The 7,450-nt window shown below is 41.4% G+C and overlaps 1 protein-coding gene across 1 annotated transcript in view; it reads left to right on the forward strand.

Annotated features, from left to right (window-relative positions):
* LOC140917286 (phospholipid scramblase family member 5) overlaps window positions 1-7,380 on the forward strand; it is a gene marked incomplete at its 5' end in the record, with an annotated part of 31,897 nt that extends 24,517 nt beyond the window's left edge. The window contains one exon of the mRNA XM_078854419.1: window positions 6,867-7,380. The remainder of the gene's footprint in view (window positions 1-6,866) is intronic.
* Between the last annotated feature and the right edge of the window lie 70 nt (window positions 7,381-7,450).

The raw sequence follows: 7,450 nt of genomic DNA on the forward strand, positions 1-7,450 counted from the left end.
CACCCATTGTTTCATGTTCTCTGTGTATGTAAAATCTCCCTACTGTATTTTCTACTGCATGCATCCGATGAAGTGAGCTGTAGCTCACGAAAGCTTATGCTCAAATAAATTTGTTAGTCTCTAGGGTACCACAAGTACTCCTTTTTTTTGCGGATACAGACTAACACAGCTGCTACTCTGAAACATGTTGTAATCAGTTTTGCATAATAGATTGTTATATTACACCAGTATAAAAGTTAATAATTTTATCATACCAATGTATACACAGAACCCCGTGCTAGTACACTTATCTTCCGAGAACACAAAGCTCATGTTTTAGAGGCACCCATAAAATCTGGTATCGCCCTAAAGCAAAGGTTACCATTCTGAAATAAAGATAGCTTAATTTTCATGAATACACATGGAAATAGTTAGATCCGGTTTAAAAAAAAGTTTTGTTAAAAATTTCAAAATTGGTATATGGTCTTCATTGTATGAGGTCCAAACAGACCCCTACATATATTTTTTTCCCAAAAAAAAGTTTCTTGGAAAAAAATTTCAAAAAAATTCCTTACGTTTTCAAGAAAAGAAAATATGACTTTAGACAAAATACTAGCAAAGAAAAGTAGGATTCTGAAAGAAAAAGGCTTAAGGGCAACAGAAAGGCAGAAAAACTGAAAACTTGAAAACAACAACTAAGTTAAATTGTTTGCTTCAATTTCATAGAGAAACTGAAAAAAATTCTAAGGTGAAAAATTGTGAAAACGTTCTTTTTTCTTTCTTTAAAAAAACAAAAATGGTTAGTGCAAAACAATTTGACCACCACTAGAATTACTGTTGATAGTAGCTGGTATGGGTCTTGCATTTAAAAAAAAAATCGCTAAAGTATTCTACATTCCCAAAACTGTAGCGCATGTTATAACATTTGGGACCAGTACTGTAAAATGCTGAAGTGGCTATGCTACTAGAGGTCTATTTTAAGTGACAGAAGACAACCAGAGACATGGATTAGGTTATATAGAGATGGAGGCATTTGAAACTCATAGATACAATGGATGGATAGACTTGTTGCAAGAGTGACTAGTTATTATCAGTGTAAACATGTAATAGAGACAGCACGAAATATAGTGTCAAAAAGAGAGAAAAAGAATGCTGGGGGCTTGAAGTTTTGCTGCTCCTGAATGAAGAAAAAGATCCCTGCAAGAGTGAGCAATGAAGCAAGAAAGAACGAAAGTAAAGTCTCCACTGGAAAGCAGAGCATGTCTCCCCTTTGTAACATGCTGCATCAGCTCTGCCTCACATAATGTCATCTGACCCTGCAGACAGACAGACTCTTTGGAAATATAATGGTGCAGTAAGCAGAAAAACAAAGTCATAATGTCAGCTACATACCTACAAGTACCACATTCTGTGTGCCATATTTAAATGGGGTTACATAGCTCCCATGTGAACTCTATCACTGCAGTCAGGGAGTGTGTCTTCTGCAACAGAACTTCCCCCCTTCCTCTGTTATGTGTCACATCATGTCATGTGAGAATGAACAATCTTTTACTGGTAATTTGTACAGTTTCCAACACAATGGGATCTCAGTCTTGGTCTGGGCTCCTGCGTGAAACAAATAAATAAATAATAAACATGGCATACCAAAAACTCAAGGGCCACATGACAGAATCAGAGCAACGGAATGTACTGTATGTATAGAATAGCATGTATTTGGAAAATCCCAAGGAAGTTGGGCCAGAGTCTCCATTCCTCTGGAGCAATGATTGCCACAGGAACAGAAAGAAGCCGTTCCCAGCAGCATCCTAATCGTACTTCCTTAGTCCCCTATCTGAGGGCTGTGAAGGAGGAAGTACTGTGAAGCTATTCCCGCAGCTCTACACCATGCAGCATCCCCCTTACACCAGGGGTATTTCCCAGGGGATATTTCAGTAGGTTTTCCAGTTTCTTTATGCCACCAGTGTAATGTAAAGGGGCAGGAGTATCTGACTTGATGTGTATTGCACTGAGATATGTCATAGGCCATAAGCGTTGCTGGGGTGCTCTTCCTCAGAAAGAGAAAAAGCATCACTGCAGCTACTTTTACTGTGACTTCCTAAGTGTCAGGGTGGTTTAGCACTGGAATAAATTTCCGAGGGAGGTTGTGGAATCTCCATTAGTGGAGATTTTTAAGAGCAAGTTACACAAACACCTGTCAGGCATGATCTAGATAATACTTAGTCCTGCCTTGAGTGCAGGGGACTGGACTAGAAGACCTCTGGAGATCCCTTCCAGTCCTATGATTCTATCTTACCTAGGAGATTTTCTCATTTTGATGGTCATAAGGGTAGGAGCAGCTTTCCTGGCAACGTCTCTCTGTTGCTTTCTAATTACATCATACCTGATTATAAATGGACATGTTTTAATGTATAATGGATGGACTGGGGGGTGGGGGGAGGAATTTTTACATTAGCTGAGCATATGAATAATGTGGTTATGGCTGAGGTCTCAAGCACATAGTGTTTTCTTTACAGTCATATTGAAACTGGCATATTGCACATTAGATTTGCATTTTATTCCATTTGTCTTAAATAAATTATATTTTAATTACAGTAGGATCTGGAAATGTAATAATAGTCTGGATCTTTTTTTAATCTAATAGAATGATTTAAAAATAACTAAATCAGAGGAAAAACAGTAACCTATTATATGGCAGTTCAGTATGACTGCAAAGAGAATATTGTGCTACTGTATCCTCCTAACATACTCCAGCCCTGTGTTTCTTTCCTTGTGGCTGCCATTTCATCTTCATCAAAACATTGAACTGCCAGTTTGGGAGGTGGGTCATACGTTTTATGATTTGGATGGACTCATTATTAACACTGGGCACTAAGATTCTACCAGAAAAAGTACTGTTTTTGTCAACATTTGTCAAGACACAAACACTCCTTTACAGGAATTTAAGACCAAAAAAACATGTATTATACTAAATGAGTTAACTAAGCTTTATCACACATTCATGACAAAATTGTAGGGTTAGGTTTCAGTTGTCAGGAACTCATATGGGAAGGGAATTTCACAAGAGATTAAAACCATAAAGGCACTAAAGATACTATAGATTTTGAAACACATGCATAGGATGGCAGGTTTATGATGGGCTACAGAACAGATCAAAACAATGACTCATCAAATTCTGGACTTCCTGCAGAAGAAAGAAAAAGTTGCACTTCAGAAAAGCGCACCGTGCCACCAGGGCTGTGTTGTACTAAGGAAATCAAGTACAAGCCATTCATTACTGCTTTTTTTTTTTTTTTTAAAAACAGCCAGAATTTCAGTGCTGAAATTTAGACTAACACTCAGATTCTTCAGTCACGTAGGTGGATAGTCCCATTGCCATGAGGAGTTTCTGGAGTAGGCCCCAATCTAACACAATATCATCCTGGAGAAAATAAGGTGAATGAAGCCCATTCCCACTTTAAAATACCCAGTGTGTTTTTGAAATGTCTCACTTCTTGCTATCCCTCCTTGGCAAGTCTTCCTTTGCAACCATAAGTATGGATCCACATAAAGCTACAGGTAAACCTCATGCGGCTTCCTGCTCCAGGAAAGAAGTCCTGGATTTCCTCAGCCTGTCAGGAGAAGGAATGGTGCAAGCCCAGCTTCAGACTAATTGCAGAAATAAATGTGTCTATTCAGATATTGCAGAGGGAATGCAGAAGCTGAAGCATGACTCTGACAAGTAGCAATGCCAGCCAAGGGGAAGGAACTGCAGCAGTCGTACCAAAAGGCAAGGGAGGCCTACAGAAAATCTGGACTCCCCTCATAGCTGCTGCATCTTTGTGGAACTGGATGCCGTACTAGGCAGTGACCCCACAACCATCCTGTGAGTAATTGTGGACACCTCATGAAACCCAGAGGAAGGAACCCCAGAAATGCACATTGACAAAAAGCTGATGGGGGAAGGAGAGGATGCAGACTGGGCAGAGAGCTAGGAGTTCATCAAAAGCCAGCCAAACCTGCCACAGATGAACCCAGAGGAGGAACCCACTGAGGAAGAAGGGCGATCAGATATGTGTATTAATGCTTTTTTAATTTTTTTATGGGCCTTGAAACTTCTCCCTCCCTGTCCCTCTTCCACATTTCTCAGAATGGTGCCTGAATGCACATGGGTGGGGAATAAAGGAATTGCCTTTTGAAGTAGCTGATTTATTTGAACAAGGTGCACTGGCAGTCTTAGGCAAAGAAGAAGAGAGAGAATATTATAAGCAACACGAAAACCTTCCCACATGCATGCTTTTCCCATTGAGGGCAGATAGAATTTCTAGCAACATCAAGAGATGCACTAGAAACAGAAAAAGAAACACAGTGAAACCAAAAGTTAGCATTCAGATAAAATACATAGAAAAATTAAAATAATCATTGCAAGCAATCCAGTAAGTGGTCATTAGAACAACGCTTCCTCAGCTCTCGTCCCCTAAAGCCCCTACTCTACTTGCGCTATATTGATGACATCTTCATCATCTGGACCCATGGAAAAGAAGCCCTTGAGGAATTCCACCATGATTTCAACAATTTCCATCCCACCACCAACCTCAGCCTGGTCCAGTCCACACAAGAGATCCACTTCCTGGACACTACAGTGCTAATAAACAATGGTCACATAAACACCACCCTATACCGGAAACCTACTGACCGCTATTCCTACCTGCATGCCTCCAGCTTTCACCCTGACCACACCACACGATCCATCGTCTACAGCCAAGCTCTGCGATACAACCGCATTTGCTCCAACCCCTCAGACAGAGACAAACACCTACAAGATCTCTGTCAAGCTTTCTTACAATTACAATACCCACCTGCAGAAGTAAAGAAACAGATTGATAGAGCCAGAAGAGTTCCCAGAAGTTACCTACTACAGGACAGGCCTAACAAAGAAAATAACAGAACGCCACTAGCCGTCACCTTCAGCCCCCAACTAAAACCCCTCCAACGCATTATTAAGGATCTACAACCTATCCTAAAGGATGACCCAACACTCTCACAAATCTTGGGAGACAGGCCAGTCCTTGCCTACAGACAGCCCCGCAACCTGAAGCAAATACTCACCAACAATCACATACCACACAACAGAACCACTAACCCAGGAACTTATCCTTGCAACAAAGCCCGTTGCCAATTGTGCCCACATATCTATTCAGGGGACACCATCGCAGGGCCTAATAACATCAGCCACACTATCAGAGGCTCGTTCACCTGCACATCCACCAATGTGATATATGCCATCATGTGCCAGCAATGCCCCTCTGCCATTTACATTGGTCAAACTGGACAGTCTCTATGTAAAAGAATAAATGGACACAAATCAGACGTCAAGAATTATAACATTCATAAACCAGTCGGAGAACACTTCAATCTCTCTGGTCACGCAATCACAGACATGAAGGTCGCTATCTTAAAACAAAAAAACTTCAAATCCAGACTCCAGCGAGAAACTGCTGAATTGGAATTCATTTGCAAATTGGATACTATTAATTTAGGCTTAAATAGAGACTGGGAGTGGCTAAGTCATTATGCAAGGTAGCCTGTTTCCTCTTGTTTTTTCCTACCCCCCCCCCCAGATGTTCTGGTTTAACTTGGATTTAAACTTGAAGAGTGGTCAGTTTGGATGAGCTATTACCAGCAGGAGAGTGAGTTTGTGTGTGTATGGGGGTGAGGGGGATGTGAGAAAACCTGGATTTGTGCAGGAAATAGCCCAACTTGATTGTCATGCACATTGTGTAAAGAGTTGTCACTTTGGATGGGCTATCACCAGCAGGAGAGTGAATTTGTGTGGGGGGGTGGAGGGTGAGAAAACCTGGATTTGTGCTGGAAATGGCCCACCTGATGATCACTTTAGATAAGCTATTACCAGCAGGACAGTGGGGTGGGAGGAGGTATTGTTTCATATTCTCTGTGTATATATAAAGTCTGCTGCGGTTTCCACGATATGCATCTGAGGAAGTGAGCTGTAGCTCACGAAAGCTTATGCTCTAATAAATTGGTTAGTCTCTAAGGTGCCACAAGTACTCCTTTTCTTTTTGCGAATACAGACTAACACGGCTGTTACTCTGAAACCTGTTATTATATTATGGCTCAAATTGTAATGTAAACAACATGTATTATATAAACACCCAAAAATGCAGTGCTTTGATTTTTCCAGTCCCAGAGCCCAAGTCCAAAACAAATAACTTACATGCTATGCTTGGATTCAGGGATAGAAAGAGACAGAGATGGTCTGTTGCTGGCTCAGGGGGCTTGGCTTTGAATTAGCTTGCAAGGCTTGGCAGTGGCAAGCAGCCTCCTTCTCTTTCAAAGTTGATCTTGGCACAACACTCCCATTTGTCATCTGCCACGATCTTGATAAGGTCTGTCAGCAGATTTTCTTTAATTTTTGCCTGAACATTTCTCAGGAAGACTGTTTTGTTTCTTCCGCCATGGTAGGAAACTTTCCCACACCACTCCACAACGAGATCCGACAGTAGTATCACTGTGAAGAGAGTTGCCACATACGGGGAAATGCGGCCTCCAGCCACATGGAACAGTTACTTTCTCTGGGCCTTTGCCACCCTTATGAATCACCACTGATGTAATAAGTTAGTGCAGGAAACATTGCTAATTATTCCACTTATCTGGGACACAGGGAAAACCACCAACCATTCCTCATGGCTACAGGTTTTGAAAAAGACCCGTATCTATTAACCATGCTAAGAGCAATTGAACTGTCCAAAAGCAAGCTGCCCTGAAGCAAGTCTAACCCAGTTCATACTTTTATGAATATCCTTATAGTATATTTTTAGGGACTTTTCTCACTTATCTTTTCCTGTCCACCTTTAAATCTAACAATGCCTGTCTGTCTTATTGTTTGTCAGTGGCCTCAGCTTGGGTAGGCCAGCTCAAATGCAACTGCTGAAAGACTCACCTTGATCAAGAGGAAGAAGAAACAGACAAGAATATTTTCTCAGCTCTCCTCAGGAGCTCAGAGTCCAGGGCCCATGAAACAAGGGAGTAAGGGCTGAAGGAGAGGTAAAAGGACCAGAAGGTGCATAGGGAAAGCCACCAAGACATTATACAGCTCCTGAGCTGGCAAACATAGATGCAAAACATTGCACCCCGGCAGCCATTGCACTACATGGACAATTCTGTGTTTCTGTGGCTTGGCCCATTCACACTCCAGCCCTCACCCCGCCACATCACCAGAAGAGCATGCCATTTGATCCCTGCCAATCCCATGGGAAATAAGGAGAATAGCTCTGACTATACTTACACTGAGCTGTGAGTCATGCAGGAACAGTCAACACCTTGTACCTTCTTAATTGGCTTTAAACATTTTGTAGAAATATTTTTGTTGCTATTACTCCTCAGTAAAGATTTGTTTTGTGAAAATCAAGATTTATTTATTTTGTCTTGCAAGAAAGCCATGTGACGTCCTATGACGGGGTATACAAACCCTGCC

This window comes from Lepidochelys kempii, chromosome 9 (assembly GCF_965140285.1).
Source record: "Lepidochelys kempii isolate rLepKem1 chromosome 9, rLepKem1.hap1, whole genome shotgun sequence".
In the NCBI taxonomy this organism is placed as follows: domain Eukaryota; kingdom Metazoa; phylum Chordata; order Testudines; family Cheloniidae; genus Lepidochelys; species Lepidochelys kempii.